The 19,773-nt window shown below is 33.9% G+C and overlaps 1 protein-coding gene across 2 annotated transcripts in view; it reads right to left on the bottom strand.

The window, feature by feature from the left end:
* LOC129942587 (uncharacterized) overlaps positions 1 to 19,773 on the bottom strand; it is a 300,399-nt gene that overhangs the window by 128,532 nt on the left and 152,094 nt on the right. The window lies entirely within an intron of this gene.

Raw genomic sequence — 19,773 nt, 5'->3', positions numbered from 1 at the left:
AAAGTTATGAGGAGGGTAGCTTCTTCAAATGGCAGTAATCTATTCTTTTTGGAGTCTAATTTGAATCAATGGCACACCATGTTCAATACTCTGATCGCCAGAACTGATGAACATATCTTCAGTGAACATCTTTCAAGAGCCTCAACAACTTTATCAAGAAATGTGTACAGAAACCTCAACCACCAAATAAGATCACAGGATAATTATTTCACTAACGAGTTTTCTTCTGAGGCTATTAGTTACATATTTAGAGCCCAAGTCGAAATACTGAATCTTAACTTTAGTGCCGCATCGAACTGATCTTCTACAAATCTGTAGTATTTGTAACAGCGGAGAACCAGAAGACATCACACACTTCTTTGAATCGTATCCTCTACTCCAGGAGATTCGAAGGCTCTATTTCGAACTGAGTTTTCTTCCCCCAACTCGGATCTACCAAATCCTTAATGGAGACATGCTCTAAATTACCGAAATAAATCCTCCTTTAAAAATTCTACCAAAACAATTTGTTTTTAACTAAAATATTTTCTTCAATTGGTTTTATTACTTTGGCCATGGCTGTAGATACTTTTAGTGCTTTTTGTTCTGTGTGCTACTATTTTTGTATTGCTGCTGTTGTTGTTGTTGATTTTGGTTAGGTTCATGCTTTGCCTATAACTTCCTTGTCGTCGTAGTCATTGTGCCTTAGTTTTCATCGTTTGTTCGTTCGTCTTCAGAAAGGTTGCGTATACGCCCTAGAGCTCGAGTTGTCTTTTACACGTAACGGAATTTCCACAAAATAGAAATAGAAAAACCTCAACAATAGTCAAAATGTACAAAGAATTAAAAAAAAAGATACTCACTCATAATGAAAACAAGTATTGTAGCTTACGTTAAGCTGTACAAAGCTACATACCTTCTTACTCTGCGCTTACTGTCTTTATAAATGGGTTTATCTGTGGGCCACACCCCTTTTTGGACATTTTTGTCGTGTCGTCGTGATCGTCATCATCATCATCGTCATCGTTGTATAGTTATCGTGGTCGTCAACGACAACGGCGACGTCCTTTGCGTCCTCCTCGACAAAATTTTTCTCTGATTGCATTTGAAGAAGGCACAAACAAAAATACAACAAAATTGAAACGCAGCTTTCAAGAGCGAGTTCATCCGGCGGCGTGCAGCCTAATGACGACAGTGCAATGATGATGACGATTCCGATGACGACAACGAAAAACGTCAGCCATGATGATGACAGCGACTGTCATACGCTTCGGATTTGAACAGAGACAACGAATTGGATGTACTGTAGCGCCAACTTTGCCTCTACTTTCCTCAAGACCACAAAAAACGGGTGTACTTATAAACATAGTATATGGCATAGTATAGAGGGTTTAGGACTTTAGGCTATATATAGGAGCCTTTAAGTGGGTGAAGCTTAACGAAGGTGGGCAGGCTGGCTGCAAGCACAGAAAATACACTTTTTGTTGTGCGTGCGTGCGTGCCATAGTGTAGACCAACGTATTATAGATGCACGTATATGCGTATAAAGGATTGTAGGTAGGGAACTTTTATGCATTTAGTTGTGTGCTATGATGATGAATTATTTTTATACACAAATAGATATGCTCCTGCACACTCCTCCTCTTCTTGAACAATGATAATGAATTTGATGCACAAACTGTTATAAGTTGAAGAGTCATAACTTTTACATACACGTCATTGTATCTATGAATCTATACGAGGAACTTGGATTAAAGTATCTACCAATGAGTATTTTCTTTTACTTAGCCACATCATACGGGGTTGAAAATCCTCTTTTTTACTTCAAAAACTGAGAGAAACTTTAAAATTGTATGAAAATATTCCGAGCTGATGAATATCTAATATTTTAGAACGTTTCTTCAGGAACATTGCAGACAGTTATCTGACATTTGATTTTGTTGGTGTGGACGCTTTGGAAAACATTTATGAATTTGTTTTTGTTTCTCATTTATGTTTCCAGTTTCTTCGAGTTTGCAACAAAATTTATATATTTTTGTACAAAATTTTATATATTTTTAGAAATTTAGGACACATTATTAGCTTTTTTAGTTTTATTTTCAATGTTTTCCTCAACCGGATCTCACATAACTATTTTGTTTTAATGTTTTTTTTTCAATTGGATGCTCGCTGCCTGACATTTTATATTTCTATTAGTAACCATTAACGAACTTTCCTGTGACCTGTGTTAATAATGTGGAAACAAATAAAGTTTCCCATTCAGAATGAAAATCAGAGAAAAGTTTTTTTTAAATATTTCAGAAATGTTTCACTAGAGACCAAAGAAAACATTAAAGGAACATTTCAGAAATTTTTGTCTGTTTCTGGAATGGTTCTTAAGTGTTTTTTAAATATGTGTTAAATGTTTCTGAAATTTCTCAAAAATGTTTTATTTATTCTGGACAAACTTTAAGTGATCAAAATAATCTGATACAGAAATATATTTTATACAACTTCATCTATATAATCGATTTTAATTAATTTTAAGGTGGGAGTATACCACACCCCTTTGATAGAAAATCAATAACATTCAATTCTTCGAGTGAAATTTCACAATTCTATTGAAGATAAATTGTTATTAGTCTTAAATCTGGATCCTTAATAATTTGTTGTGACAACAAATTATAAATCAATAATTATTATGTATCGTATATTAGAAACGAAGATCTCCACAAGAATCTTGGAATTGCCAACATTCGATTTCTTGGAAAATAATTGTATTGATAATTTTAAAAAACTAAGGTGTTGGAGGAGGTTTTAGTTCAAGAGTGAATCTCCTAAGAGAACGTGTTCATAAGGCGGTTTGAACCTTGTTTCTTAAGGTGTCTAGACAAAAAAAAACATTTTTGAAACATTTCTTAAAGAAATATTTTAGTAACATTTGAGAAACAGTGAAACATTTCTGAAATGTTTCAAAAACATTCTTGAAAGCTTTTTACAAAGTTTCTGATTTTTTTTTTTTAATAAATGGGGAACATTTCATTAACGTTTTTAAGCAATGTTTCCTGAAATGTTTCTTTAGTGTGCACACAACTTTTGTAGCTGCTTGGGTTATGGGCTTGGGCTAAATGTTTTTATTTATTAACTTCCCATAGGAAGTTATTGTAATGGGTCCGATATGTCAAATTGAAAATTTTGACATTTCTCGACGTTTCAAGGTCCCTAGAGTCGAAATTAAAAGTTTTTCGAAAGATGTCTGTGCGTGCGTGTGTACGTACGTTTTTGAGTCCGTACGTTCGCGACGTTTTTTTTCGTCGTCCATACCTCAAGAACCAGAAGAGATATCGATTTCAAATAAATTTTGTTACACAGATAATAAGGCAGAAAGATGCAGAAAGGGCTCTCAAGAAAATTGCGTGGGTGGTTTTTTACCATAGCAGTTTGAAAAATAGGTGAAAATTTTGGTTAACCCTAAATATCTTACGAACCAAAAACGCTAGAGACTTTATTTAAATTGTATATAATATATTGTAACGTGATATCAAAGAAGTATATTTTTGAAAAAAATCCATTTAATGGTTTTTTTATAAATCAAAAAAAACAGAAAAAAAATTTGTCACCTCCAAAATTGTACGCCTTAAATATTATTTCATCTCCAAAACAATTTTGTGCAACGAAGAATAATGTTTTTGACATCTGATAAAATTTTGAAAAAAATCAAATAGACAGTTTTTTTTTATTAAAAATAAAAATCTGAAAAAAACATTACTCAAAATTGGTAAATATTGAATATCGATTATAATATCTTTTCAAAAACTTAAAATTTAGGCTTCAAACTTATTTTATCTTATAAGAAATATTGTTTTCAACATTCTGAAAAATGTTGAGACAAATCGAAGTTTTTTTTACAAAAAATTAAAAACCTAAAAAAAATTTACAAAAGTTGGTAAAAATTGATTTTCGACTCAAATATCTTTTTAAAACTTTGAGATATTGGCTTTAATTTACTTTTATCTTTCAAAAAATATTGTTGTCAACATTCAGTAAAATATTGAAAAAAAAAAATCGAATTAACAGTTTTTTTACAAAAAATTGAAAACCGAAAAAAATTAACAAAAGTTGGTAAAATGTGATTTTCGACTCAAATATCTTTTCAAAACTTTGAGGTAATAGCTTCAAACTAATTTTTACTTATAAGAAATATTTTTTTCAACATTAGAACAAATTTTGAAAAAAATCGAATTGACAGTTTTTGTACAAAAAATTAAAAACCTAAAACAAAATTTAACAAAAGCTGGTAAAAGTTGATTTTCGGCTTCAAACTAATTTTATCTTTTAAGAAATATTGTTTTCAACACTCGATAAAATTTTAAAAAAAATCGAATTGACAGTTTTTTTACAAAAAATAAACTCTAAAAAAAAAAATACTAAAACTTTACTTTAAAAATTTACTTTCGATTCAAAAATTAAAAATATTGGCTTCAAACTTATTTTATTTCACAGAAAATATTGTTTTCGATATTCAGTACTTTTTATATATAAAAATCCAATTGTCCGTTTTTTCATAAAAAAATAAAATCTACAAAAAGTAGTACGCAAATTTGGTAAAAATTGATACGAGTACATATAGACAAACTTTTAAGCAAGCCAAATCGACAAACGGGATGGGAAGTTATCAGTGTGGGTCGCATCCCAGCCTCTTTTTTGAATATAAATTTGTTTATAATGAAGTTAGAAACATACATAGCTCCTATTATATTCTTCATTTATCAATACTACAATTTTGTTGACTTACTTACATAAATGTGTTCATGTCTAAATACCTGAATACTGATGAAAATTTTGTACATATTTTTTGCCTTCATTTCAAGGAATTATTTTATTTACCTGTAAAATAAAAAAAGTAAAAGGTTAATTCACAAACAAATATTTTTATAAAAAATAGTAAAAGTTTTGCTGTAGAGAGTGAGAATATTTTCGATTAAACCGATTTTAATAATGTAATTGAATTTGTTTTCCACCGACTAAAAGAACTAAACAAAAATAAATTGGCTGGTGCAACAGTCCGTTGGGAACTAGGGCCTAGTGCCTTACAACTCTCAACCATTCTTGTGTGCGAGTAAAGTTGTCAGTAATGGATGAATAAAAGAACTGATTCTGTAAATATTGCTATGTGTAGTTGCTAAACAGAAAATTTCCAATAATAATGTTACAGGGGCGAACATATATAAAAAATAAATTTCATTTCAATTCTTCAACGATTTTGAGATATCAAAAATATAAATTAACTAGCTTTTTACCCGCGGCTTCGCCCGCAGTGGAGAAATTAAATAAGTATGAAAGATAAAGGGTAAGGGTATAATAATAGAAATGAGTCAATATAATAACTAAATTTTATTGCTTGGCTGAGATCAGCAATTTTTAAAAATTACTACAGACAATGAAGTTTCAAAATTGAAATATATTTCACCGTAACAAAAATAAATAATTCTGAATTCTAACAATTTAAAAAAAGAATACAAAGTATTAATTTAAGATATTTTTATAGACAATGATATAAGTTTTCCCTTCGGGTGCAAATATGTGTAAATTCCGGGCATTAGATACACGTGAACAGGCTACCTAAAGTTGACCATGAGAGAAGCATGGGTTTTCTAAATGCATTCCTGCTACCTGTAATGTTTGTCCTTGTGCCTTGTTTATAGTAACAGCAAAGCTAAGCTTGACGGGAAACTGAACCCTTTTAAATTGGAATGGAAGGTCAGTGGGAATAATTGGTATCCGAGGTATTACAACACTATTCTTCTTACCGACACCTGTTAAAATAGTAGCACCATGTACATATGTTCTCTCCCAATTTTGTTATCCGAAGCTTTGTTCCATTACATAGCCGAGGAGCATCTAGATTTCGCATAAGCATTACTGTTACATTTAGTTTCAATTGAAGTTTATGTGACTGTACACCCGATAGTTCAAGTGAATTTAAAAACTCCACAGGATATGAAGTACTTAGTTCCGTATCCATAATTTTATCCATTGACAAATATTCCTTCATTTCTCCTTGAACCTCGTTTAAAATGTCAGTGTTGATCCTATTTACAATTTCATTTCTTGGTGCTAATATTGCTCTTGCACATAACCACTGATCTCTACACAAATTTTGTTGCAATTCCGGAAAAACATTAGCAATGAGATCCACATCACTTTCTACTTAATTACAAAATTCTCTTGACAGCGATATGTAGCCTTCAGCGTCAACGTCTAAACAATCATCACCAATATTCCTGAATCCACGTCATTATGAAGATGCACTCTCATATTCGTTTTCAGGCGGAGTTTTTCAACTGTCGGCCATAAGATTGATGATTTAATGCACGCTTGAATTTCATCTGCTGGTGTCCCCCTTTGAATCACTGGGAGGGTTTAACGGAAATCAATAGCCAATAAAACTACCATGCCTCCAATTATATCTGTACTATCTCGCAAGTCCTGGAGGGTCCGGTTTAAAGCTTCTATAGCCTTCTTGTGAGACATTGTACTTTCATCCCACACTAAAAGCTTGTATTCTCGCAGCATCCTACCTCGTGAACTATTTTTACTAAAATTACAGATGGGCGAATCTTCCTGTGCCAAATTCAATGGTAATTTTAAAACGAAATGTGCCGTACAACCGCCCTTTAATAGCGTCGCGGCAATACCTGACGAAGCTACAGCAACTGCTATTTTTTGGTCTTTTCTGACGGACATTAATAATAAGTTAAGCAGAACCGTTTTTCCAGTTCCTCCTGGTGCGTCGAGAAAGAAGAGTGCAAAGTTTCATGATGATCGGTTAAGTAGTTTTTGCGTGAAAGCGTAACAAACAAACTTACATTCGCATTTATAATATTAGTATGATTGACTGATTTCTTTGTATTAATTTTATTTATCAACTGGTTAATTTTTATAATAATCAACTTAAGGATTTTACGAAATGGTTAAAATGTTCAAGATTTTGTATTGAAAAAATATATAAAACATATTTTTAAAAATGTATTGTTCTACAATTTGAAAATAACAAGTTAAAAACAAAAAGCCTGGCTTTACTGCCGTCTGCCTAGTTGACAAATCATACAAAAAATAACATAGCTCAATAATATATTTAAGAACTTTCATTTATAATTATATTTCTATAGAGAAGATATAAGTTTTTAACTTTCATATTCTTAAGCAATAGTGTAGCTTGATTTTGCGTCAGTATTTCGGTATCAAAAGTATTCTTTTTTATTTCTTTAGGAACTGGACATCTTCCACAAAGTGTAAAACATCTTCCATTTTCTTTAAATTTCACAATGAGCATATAATTGGTAAGTGATCTCAATTCAACCATCATTGAAATTTCGACAATGCTATTATCATCTCTAAAATAATTCCTCTCTTCCACGTTGTGATTTAGTTGACAGTATGCCTGCCTGTATAAAGATCCTGTGCGTCATTCAAGTATTTCCCTCGTTGTTTTATGTCCTGCAGAAGTGATCATCCTGAATATTACACAAAAGGTTAGTTTCCATTCCACATTATCTTGCCAAATTTATCCAATCAGCACTTCAACTTGTTTTGGTTCGTATTACTTGAAGCGCTGCTGTCTTCGAAAGCCTATAATTGCTCATCTTCATAACAATTAAGATGTAATCGACTTGCATTCTAAGAATTCGTATGAACATAGGTGATAATCCTGATTCCAACATAATAAAATAGATGGATGCATTTGATGGCATTCTAAAAATTCGCTTAATAAAGTATTGGAGAAGTTTCTCAACTGCTTCTCATTGTTTCGTTCCCCAAATTTGTGCCGCGTAAAACATGACAGATTCAGAAACCGCTTCAAATATCTTGAACTTGCTGCTATGTGCTATACTTTTGTTAGAAAAACATCTCTTCCAAATTTCAATAATTGCACATTTAGCCTTAACTAGTTGCTCTCTTAGATTAATTTCCATGCTCAAATTTGTCGTTAAGTGAATTGCAAGGTATTTAATTTCCGTGACAAATTCAATGACCTCCATTATAGAACCATTTTTCTTTCGCCGAATTGCAGCCTCCTCCTCGTCTAAAAATCAAAATTTTGGACTTAAAGCTGACAATGTTGATTAACTGCAACGATTCAGGTGATGCTGCCAAAAGAATAATGTCGTCCGCAAACAGCAATGCTTTTATTTTTTGTCCGGCGAAGTCTATACCACCTGGTAAGAAATTTGTAAGATCTTTAATAAACAAGGCGGACGCAATGTACAGCCCTGTCTGACTCCCGATTATAGTTGTCAGTCGGTTGATTAGCTCTGATGTGCCATACTTATAAAATTCTGCTGATATGCCATTCAAGCCTCTTTAAGTTTCATTACAGCTGAAATCACTTCTTGCTATCTTATTGCAGCACCAAGAGTTTCATTTCTAAAAACCGAGGAAGCTTATTGAAAAACAAATGTCCCTTCTGTTGGATTTAATAAACTCTGAAAGTGATCTGCCAGCTGATCAGAAGCTTTACTAAAATGGGTTGAAAACTTTTTTTCGTTCAGCTGCTTTGCCAGGTTCCAAAACTCCTTTCCCTTGTTACAAAACGGTAATCTCTTGGGTTCAGCTTCAAAGAATGCTGCCTTTTTTAGCTTTCGACGAACGAGAACGTACGGACGTACCGACGTACGTACACACGCACGCACAGAAATCTTTCTAAAAGTCTTTTATTGAAACGTCGACAAATGTCAAAATTTTCAATTTGACAAATCCGACCCATTAAAATAACTTCCTCGCTAGACGTAAGCCCAACCTGTCATACAAAAATATTGCTCGTAGAATAAGGTTTGCTAAAGAACACCTTTATAAAAGTCAACATTTTTGGAATTTGGTCGTGTGGAGCGACGAATCCAAGTTCAGCGTTTTTGGCAGTGACGAAGACAGTATGTGACGCAACCTCCATTGAAATAATTGGACCCGAAATACACAAAAAACTGTAAAACATAAAGGGTTTTCCGTGATGGTTTCGGGATGTTTTACATCATCAGGAGTTGGTCCATTGGTGTAAATTCATGGAAATATGACAGGAGAAATGTACAAGGACATTTTGAACAATCATTTAAATATGGATTATGCTGACAATTTACCGTTAGCCTGGATATTTCAACTAGAAAACGACCAGAAACATTGCTCTCAGGTCGTTAAATCCTGGTTTGAATCAAATTCAATCCAAGTCCTAAAGTGGTCTGCTAAAAGCCCGGATCTAAGCCCCACAGAAAATCTATGGGGTATCATAAAAAAACAGTTGCGTCTAGAAAACCTACGAATAAGGCTTCTCTTTGGAACATTGTTAAAGAATAGTGGTCAAAAATAACTCTTGCCCAGTGTTCATTGCTTGTAGATACAATGCAAAAAAGATGCTCAGAAGTAATAAAACAGAAAGGATAAATACTAGCTGCACAGAAGGTAAAAAAGTTGCCCTCAATAGGGTTAGTTATTTATAAACGTACATCATTGCAGATGGCTTAGTTGCATGTCCACTTCCAAAATCGATTAAAACAACATGTCATTATTGTAACAAGTTTTTCAAAGATATTTTTTAAAAATAATATATCATCTGAACTTCTATAAATAAATTAATTCATCATTGTGTTAAGTTCCTTTATTTTTAACGAAATCTTTTGCTATATATTGATGGCTTAATTGTTTGACCACGACTTTATATATGTATATAAACGAATGTTAATCAACCGAATTATTTATCTATCTATCTAATTTTCGGTTCGTAAAATATTCAAACAGACAAATATTTTATTTCAGTTCTTCTGATTTATGAAATATAATTAATAACTTTTTCCACAATTATTCTTACTTGGTACCACGTCTAATTATATAACACTAAATTTAGTTTAAGTCGTTGATTCTAGAGATATTTTGGGTCTACCAACATTTTTTTTGTTAAATGCTTAAGTAAATACATATAAGCAACTGTTAAATTTTTTAAAAATCCTTTCTTCATCTTCCGATGATATCGCAACTAATTAAAACAAGGGTGATTGCTATGACCGAGGTTGCTGCAATAACCGAGTAAATATTTTGTTAGATTTTTTAAAATCGCCATTCATCGAAGTTTTTGAAGACTCAAAATTTATTCAATAGGGGCTGAATTCTGCTCAGCCCATTGAATTGCTGTATTAAAAGCTTGTATTGCAGTTTCAGCCTTTATTTTGGGAGCTGGAATCTGAACCTCGGACCCACTTTCACTTGATATTTCACCTGTTTCGTTGTCTTCGTAGATTTCCTGATTATTGTAAATGGTTTCGCGTACCCATTCATACGTTTCTTCATTCGAAATGGATTCGTTTACCGACATTTTATTGAAGAGAGTTGATATCGATTCTACGACGGCGTGTTCATTCATAATTTGAGCTCGAACTGTGCTCAAAGGTAGTTTATGCTCATCTTCCTCATTATGAGAGGCCATCAACACATTCCAACATTTTTTGATTGGATCTGCCTGCAATCCATTCCATGCGTTGTATAGAAGGCAAATTGCATTTCGAAGGTTAAATGCTTTAATTTTTAATTCAAGGTCTCATCCCTCACATCCAACCAAGAACGCCAATAGACTTTTTTTGTAGTGCAATTTTGTTAAATTTATGACGTTCTGGTCCATTGGCTAAAGAATTGCAGTACAATTTGCTGGAAAACACATAACAACGATCATGCCGTCATCACTTATTAACTCACCATCTTTTGGATGACAAGGAGCGTTATCCAAAAGTAAGAGCGCTTTTGTTGGAAGTCCTTTCGAATTTAAAAAGAGTCGTACCTAAAAGACACAAAAACATATGAAAAAAAGATCTACCTCTGGCCTCATTTTTAATGATGACGAATAGCTTAACTTTGTGTGAACCGGATGCGTTCGTGTGGGCGAGAAACGTGATTCTTTCTTTGCTTATCTTTCGGACAGGAGCTGTAGATTCCTTAAAAGTTACTAGGGTTTTGTTGGGCATAAGTCGATAGAATAACCCAGACTCATCGGCGTTATAAATTTTATTGGGAGTCAAATCGAGCTCTCTGACTTTTTCCTTAAATTTAATCAAGAATGGATCTACAAGCTGCCGTTTGTTTGAAAGTTTTTCTCCACAAATTTTCAACAGGCGAATTCCGTACCTTTTTTTAATATTTGTCATCCAACCATTGCTCGCATTAAAAGATCCTGGCCTCTCTTTAATTTTTTCATGCAATGAGCACGCTTTTGTTTTCAGGACCTCGGTGGAAATTGGCACATTTTGCTTTCTTTGATTCAGGAACCACTTGTACAAAGATTTTTCCATCTTAGGGTATTCGCCGCCTTTTAATGTGATCCTCCTTCCTGGTCCACATTCAGCATTAGAAACAAACTTTCTTATTGCACCCTCTTTTCGTTTTCTTCTGCTGACTGTAGATTTATGAACATTATACTCACGGCATATAATGATTTTATTGAAGCTCCTTTACTAATTTTTTCTATAATTTCACTTTTATTTTTAATTGAAAGTTTCACAATTTTTTTAGTAACGCCCATTTTTTTCCAAACACAAGCGACTCACTGAACAAAATTCAATAAAACTAATGAGAACATTTTGCATTGTACAGTACAGATACATAAACGTACATTCATACAATTTCATCGTACCAAATGTAGCGCAACCGATAAAAACAAAAATATTAAAGTTGCACTTATCGAGTCAATTTTTTTGAAGAGTTGCGATTACCGCGTCAATAATGATAAAAATTGAGCTGTTGCGAAAATCGAGGAGTTGCGCGAATCGAGAGTTGCGTTAATCGAGAACGTACTGTAATTTGAAGTCGATATCTTTACTGTTTCTTGATATATGGACCACGGAAAATGGTTGTCCGAATAAAATGTTTAGTAAGCGAAATATCTCGGGTCGGGGGTTTCTCGCGTTGGCCTCTATGAACGGTCGATTTAACACCCCTTGACTATTTTTTCAAAGGTTATGTGAAGTTGCTTGTCTACGCAAATAAACCTGAGAAGATTTAGGCCCCCGTGGAATAGAATATTTGGCACGTTATTGTTGACATACACACCCAAGCGAAAAAAATGTTTTAGATAAGTTCAGGGATGCTCAAACAAAAATGTCGTCAAATTTCAAATTGAATTAAATTTAAATTAAACAATCAATCGCAAAGCTATTTCAAAAATGCAACTAATTCAATCCCCGTAACGCCCTCTACCAATTGAAACTAAATTTAAAACAAATCTTTCAAATTTTGACAGATCTATTGACAGAAGCATCAAAATAAAAAAAAAACATTAAGAACCGAACACAGGAATTATTAAAATTTAAAATTCATAGATATATATTCACAAAAATATCAACAAGAGCAAAAAACTGAGGGTGGTCGTTGTCGTTTGTTGTTGCTGACGACAACTTGACAAAGCTTTATTACATCCTCCACACTAATCAAGGTAACGTGATAATTAGTATTTAAGCCGTTATATCAATAAATAAGTAGCACGTCAGCCATTCAGCCTAAGATCAGCCTCCTCCGTTTCAACTTGGATATTTATTTATTTTTCATATAAGTATATTTGTGGGGGTAGTACATTAGCAACTGCAGCAGCAGAGCACATAAATGTTGCATGCAACGCACCTATATTCACCGCCGCGCCGCGTCGCGTCACAGTCATCATCATCACCATTACCATCATCATTATCATCATCATAAGATTAAAAGCTCTGTTCCTGAAAGCAGCTTGCAAGTATAATTGAAGAGAAGAAAAAGGACAGAAAATTATAATAAAAATGACGAAGAAAAGAGAAAGAAAGATAGGTTCGAGGGGTATAATGGAAGAAAATTGCATTGAATAATTGTGCGTGTGAAAAATTTGCATTTTCCTTGAAAATTGTAATGAACACGCGAGATAGACAGCACCAACAACAACAACAACAACAAAACAACTCGTCAACGACGTCGACGTCAACTAAAACAACGCTGACTATACGACGCAGAGTTAGGTGCTGCTACCTAACCTATGTTATAAATATACGGTACACATAAAACAAGGTATTGGGTTTTTGTGATTCTATATGTCGCTCCTTGGGCTGTCACTATTCTGTCCCACTTGGACATGCATAAGTGGTGCTGCTACAACTGTTGTTGAAAACTAAAGAACGCCATCGCCATAGCTTTAGCTGTAGCTGTTCCATAATCTATAAGCTTGCTGCTGCTGCTGCACTCCTTCTGTCTTGTCTGGCAATTTGCGGTGGAGGTGGTGTGGTTGGTATAAGGTATCTCCATCACTGCCCGCCTCCGCACTATGCCGCTGATTAACAGTGGGGCAGACTTACTAGAAATGTTGAAATTAAATTAACTTATTTTAGTATTGGAATCTAGAATAAGTCCTCAAAAGTCTTACTTACTTTCTTAGGTTTACAGACCTGTTAAGTTCGTTGGGAACCATAGTGTACGGTTTCCGGACATGTGTTTCAGATCCCTCCAACTTTTGCCTAGTGACTCTGATTCCGCCCCGACTGTTCTGCGCCATGTGCTTCTCGCTCGTAGAGCTCTTCTTCCTTCTTGTGTAAGCGGATTCCACTGCATTGCTTCGCCTTCATGCAGTCGTTACCTTTTCGAATTGCCACTTACGTCTTCGTATTATAGATTCTATATAGGTTCCTGATCTATTCTTCTATGAAGGACCTCATTTGAAATACGACCAGAAAATCCTTAGGATGTTACGAAGACATCTATTCACGAAGGTTTGCAGCTTGTTTTTTATGGCTGAAGTAACCTTCTAACTTCTAAGTGTTGTACCCATAGAGAAGCACAGATTCGACATTTGTGCGAAACAGTCGCAGCTTTGTGCTGAAGCTGATAGAGTTATTCCACCAAATTTTTGACAGCATACCGAACGCCGATTTTGCTTTGCCGATGCGGCAGATGACGTTTAGTTCGGTTTCGCCTTCGATAGGAACGATGCTTCCAAGGTATTGAAAGATCTCCACTTTTTCCAACGGGTGCTAGAAAATAATTATTTAAGAGGATTGTCGGGTTCCGAGGCTGATCATTTTTGTTTTGCTAGAATTAATTTTCAGTCCCACGACTTCTGCTTCTCCTTTCACACTTGTTGTCATTTGATGGAGGTCCATGATCCTATGAGAGAGTAAGAAAACATCGTCCGCGTAATCGAAGCGCTTTAAATAGGATGTCAAAGCCCATTGGATCCGTCCGCTACCTGACAAAGCTGAGAGCGCCGAACATCGCCTTCCACCAACAAAAACAGTACGCTACGGATTTCAAAATAATCTGGCAATAGATAACATACGTAATACCATCGTACAAAACGTGACACTTGGATCTATCAAATGTTGCAACATCAAAAGTCTTGAATAATTTTTTTTTTTTTTTTTATATCCGATGGAAATCTTCAAAAGACACTGGGTAAGAATCGGTACCGAGTAGTGTGGGACTCTTACCGCACTAAAACCACCGGTGAATCAGGACCAATCTATGAAAGATCGACAAATGATTTTTATTTCTTAATTTTTAAAATCGCATTGGGGGAAGTTTAAGGTTATAACACTTTCCCGTAGCTTTTAGCCCATCAGCTCATGAGGCTTGGTTCTTCTTAATCTCCGAACATTGTCTCGTACATTTAATACGGTCTCCATTTCAGAGTTAGTATGACTTTGCAGTCGCTGATTGTGTGATACAGCGTGTTTCTTAACCACTTCTGTAACCATTTCAATTTGAAGGTCACGATGTAGATCGCTATTTCTTATATACCAAGGGGCATTTATTATTCCACGAAGGACCTTGCTTTGGAATTTTTGGATGGGTTCAGCATTTGTTTTCTTTGTACAGCCCCATAGTTGGATGCCATATGTCCAAACGGGTTTCAATACTTGCTTATATAACATTAGTTTGTTCTGGATAGATAGGTCAGAGTTCTTTCCTATTAACCAGTACATTTTTCTGTACTTCAAGTTTAGTTCTTCTCTTTTCTTTTTGATGTGTTCTTTCCATTTAAGGTTTGCATCCAAATTCATTCCAAGGTATTTGGCGGTATTGGAGTAAGGTACTTCTGTACTGTTTATAAAAATTGGAACATTGTTTATGTTTTTGTTTGTAAAGTTTATATGCGTCGATTTTGTTTCGTTTAATTTGATACGCCATTGTGCGTCCATTTTTGTGTAGCCTTCGTAACGGATTTATCTGGCACCAATATTGCACTATCATCAGCAAAGGTGGCCATGATAGCGTTGATGTCCACTGGAATATCCCTTGTATATAACAGATACAGGGTTGGTCCTAGGACACTTCCTTGTGGTACACCGGCTTCAATTTTCTTAAGTTCCGAGTAATTTTGGTCGTACCGTACTCTAAAGAGTCGGTTCGTAACGTAGGATTTCAGTATTTCGTAGTACTGCCTGGGGAAGTCCCTATGCAGTTTGTACTCAAGTCCCAAGTGCCAAACCTTGTCAAAAGCTTGAGCAACATCTAAGAATACAGACGAGCATACTTGTTTTTCTTCAATAATTGAATAATTGAATAATATTTTAGAAAGTCAGATTTATTTAGCAGCTTCGACTAATTGTAACGAAAAATCTGACTTTAACATTTGCTAGGGATTTTGAAAGTATTTCATTAACCTTAAAATTTGAATTTTCCTAATTTTGTTCTATTTTTAAGATAACCTGTCCACTGTTACAAAGTTGCAACGTCCGTTTGTGCGTCGCCTTCGTCATCATAGGTTTAAGTTTGGCTTGGTTTTTACTTTTATATGTGTATGAACAGCACATAGGAATAAGTAGTAAGAGTTTGTTATAGTCGATGACTTCTTAGGTTGTAAACAAAAGTAGAATAAGAGGAGTTACATACGTAATACGTTCCTTAGAAAAATAACTCCAGAGGTTACACATTTTGTAGTACAGATAATAATAAAACGTAGGTAGGTAGATAAGTAAAACAAATATGAATGTATAGGTTCATGCACATATTATTTTTATTTTGTTAAAAAAAAAACATTACATAAAATAACAAGCAATACTTGATATTCATATACATATGTTCTGAGTTTAGTTTAAGTAATTAAAACTTTCTAAGAAACGACGATAACTCCCATTTTAAGTTTTACACGTTAAGACTTTAAAAACTTGAGAATTCACGTAAGGTAATTTTTGCAAGATTCTATATCCGTTAAATAAGGGTTATCCAAGGAGTACGAAAAATGTGAATGTAAATAAAACCACCCCATTCCGAGAATACAATAAAGCATTCAATTAAAAAAAAAGTAAACACTTGAAGTAACTTTAAAATTTGTAAAGTACTTCCTAATTCTTTTTAATTCCTGAAATACTTCAAATACAATTTACTTATTAACATGAAATTTCAAGAAGAAGATTACCAAAAATAGATCTTAAAGTATCGTTTTTTTTCAACAGGGACTTGACAACTTTAACTTTAATTTGTGAACGCACCTTTTCACAATCATCGAATTGTCATCGTCACTGAGAACCATTTCAGTTCGGAAATGTTTGACAACCAGCTGTTTAATGTTTATCGTAATGATCGCTGTTTATTCACAACTGGACAGACTCGAGGGGGTGGTGTGTTGGTTGCAGTGCGTTCGTCTATCAACAGTATGCAGTTAGAGTTGCCGTCTTCTTCAAATTCTACATTCAATATTGATCAATTAATTATTCGTTTTTCTGTTAATAATAATCATGATGTTTTTCTTATTATTAGTTATATACCACCGAAGAGTTCTTTTGAAGTATACAAAACGCATATCGATAATTGTTCATTTATTTTAAAAAAATTAACAGAAAATCAGCATATTATATTCTTAGGTGATTTTAATTTACCTTCTGTAAATTGGTCTTTGATCCAGAAGATAAATACTTAATACCATTTAATGTTATTAGTGATTGGGATAATTTGGTTGTTGATACTCTAGCTGGATTTGGGCTCACACAAATCAATTTTGATAATGAGTTCGGTGTGAGTATTGACAGCCCTACTCCACCTCTTTTATCTAACTCCGAAAATTATCTTGTACTTTGCATATCATTTGAATTCTTAGAATATATAAAGCAAACTTCTGAACCTACTTTTTTTCTTAATAATGATAAATGTAACTTTCTTAATGTCTCAAATTTTTTGAATAGGGTTGATTGGTTTTCTATGTTTAAAAATGTTGACGTGGAGGAATCGTTTACTCTTTTAACGAATCTGCTGGGTGAAGCAATCGATTTATATACTCCTAAATATTTGAAGAAATCTCAAACTAAGCCCTGCTGGTTCAATAAAAAAACTTATTAATTTGAATAATCGAAAAAATAAGGCTAGGATGATAATAGTCTATACATCAACTATCTTCGGTGTAATCGTGAATTCAACTTTCTCAATAATTTCTTATACAACCAATATATTTTAAGTATTGAATATAAAGGAAAAAGAAATAGTAAATGTTTCTTTAAGTTTATAAAGGATAAAAAAAGGTCTACCGGAATTCCGAATTCTATACGTTATAATGGTCAAACATCTAGTGATCCGTCCACAATCTGCAATTTTTTTGCTGACTTTTTTCAATCCATCTTTAATCCTTCTTATAATCAAACGAGGCCTTGGTTGATGTCTTCATCTCAATTAATTAATACAAACCAATTATCAGTTGATAAAGAAGATATTATCTGTGAACTTTTAAAGTTACATGAAGATAAACACTCTGGGTATGATGGAATTGCTCCTATTGTTCTAAAAAAATGCTCTATTTCCTTAGCAATCCAACTTGAAATCATTTTAAACCGTTCTCTCCGTAAAGGTTGCTTTTTAAAACAATGGAAGAGTTCCTTTATTTATCCCGCAAAATATCTGTGATCCCTAAGCTATTCGAAAAAAATTATTTATAAAAAATACTTTTTTCTGTGGAAGAAATAATCTGGCCTTTGCAGCATGGTTTTATCAGTGGAAGATCAACTTATAATCATCTTATAATTTTTTAGTAATTATGTACTCAAAGCTCTAGAACAAGGTAACCAATGTGACGTGTTGTATACTGATTTCGAAAGCGTTCGATAGAGTTGATTACTCAATATTAATTTCGAAATTGCATAACATCGGTTTTCATTCCAATTTATTGACATGGTTTAAATTTTACCTTACTGGCAGAATTCAATATGTTCGTATTATTAATGTTACTTCCAACCCTGTTTTTGTTACTTCCGGTGTCCCACAAGGAAGTCATTTGGGTCCTCTTCTCTTTCTCTTGTTCATCAATGATATTCCCAGTTGTCTAAAATTATTCCTGCCCATTAATTTTTTTTCCGATTGTATAAAGCTGCAGAATGATCTTAATAATCTTTTCGTTTGGTGTACTAACAACGATCTTCATTTAAATGTTTCTAAATGTCATAGTATGTTATTCTGTCGCGGCCCCTCTCCAATTATGTTTTCTTACAATTTACTTGGGTCAACCTTAACACAAGTCACTGAGAAAAAAGATTTGGGTGTAATCTTTGTTTTAAAATTCGAATTCGCTAATCACATTGACTATATTATTTCTAAGACCAGTTCTATGCTTGGATTTATTTCCAGGAACGCTAAGGACTTCTCTGATTCATATACTCTTAGAACCTTATATTTTTCATAGGTTCGGTCAATTTTAGAATACTGCTCATCTACCTGGAATCATAATTATGTACATAACTTATTCGGTAAGAATTGAACGAATTCAGAAACGCTGTACTAGAATTGCAATTCGGACATTGCGTTGGAACACGGATATGCCTCCATATAACACTAGGTGTTTGTTGTTGGGTATTCTATCCCTAGAATCACTACGTATTTATTTCGATGTAATGCTTGTCACAGATTTAATAAATTATAAAATCAATTGCCCTCACTTGCTTTCATGTTCCTTGTCGTGAATTACGTAATAATCGTTTATTTTGTGTACCCTTTCATAGGGTCAATTATGGAATCAATGAACCCTTAACTCGCTGTTAAAGACAAGCTAATTCTGTTTGTAATGCTATCGATTTTAAATTTAATTTAAGTAGGGACTGTTTTTAAAGAAAAATTGTTATTAATAATAAACTTCGGTGGCTAGGTCATGTAGAGCGGATGGACATCAACGCTCCAGCCCTGAAGGTCTTCGAATCCAATCCCGAGGGACGGCGCAGTAGAGGAAGACCGCGACTCAGGTGGTGCACGCAGATGGGAGAGGACCTCAACCAACTTGGCGTGCGAAACTGGAGACAGCTAGGGACCGAGCTGGCTGGAGACGCTTGTTGGTTGAGGCCCAGGTCCGCCCTGGAATGTAGCGCCACCTTAAGTAAGTCAGTAAGTTTAATGTTAATTGTACATTCTTTTTTTGTTTTGTTTTATTTATTATTATTTATATAAACTTACTATTGTTCTAAGTAGCCTTTAAGAACTGTGTCTCCACTTGATGAATAAATAAATTTATTAAGTAAACTCAACATTTTCAAAAATGTAAAGTACACGAGAAAATAACGAGAAATTTCTGCAAATTATATGAAACTTTCTAACGAAATTCGGAGTCAGTGACGGCAAATTTAAAAACGTTAACTTAACTTCGGTCGTAACTCTCACCATAATATTGAGATAGATAATTATAACAAGTTCAGACCGAAAAATTGAGTCTACGTACAAACACGTTGTGTGATTTTTACGTTTCAGCGAGAATTGGACATCCTTCAGACCACATATTGTTTAAGGTAAGGATCGCATGGTTTTCTAAAAACACGTCGCGAAGAAGTGTCACAAAGAAGTGTCAGAAGAGCAGAT

The sequence above is a fragment of the Eupeodes corollae genome, chromosome 1, assembly GCF_945859685.1.
Source record: "Eupeodes corollae chromosome 1, idEupCoro1.1, whole genome shotgun sequence".
Taxonomy (NCBI): Eukaryota; Metazoa; Arthropoda; class Insecta; order Diptera; family Syrphidae; genus Eupeodes; species Eupeodes corollae.
Note: the sequence above shows the minus strand (reverse complement) of the source record. Positions and strands in the feature narration are given on the sequence as shown.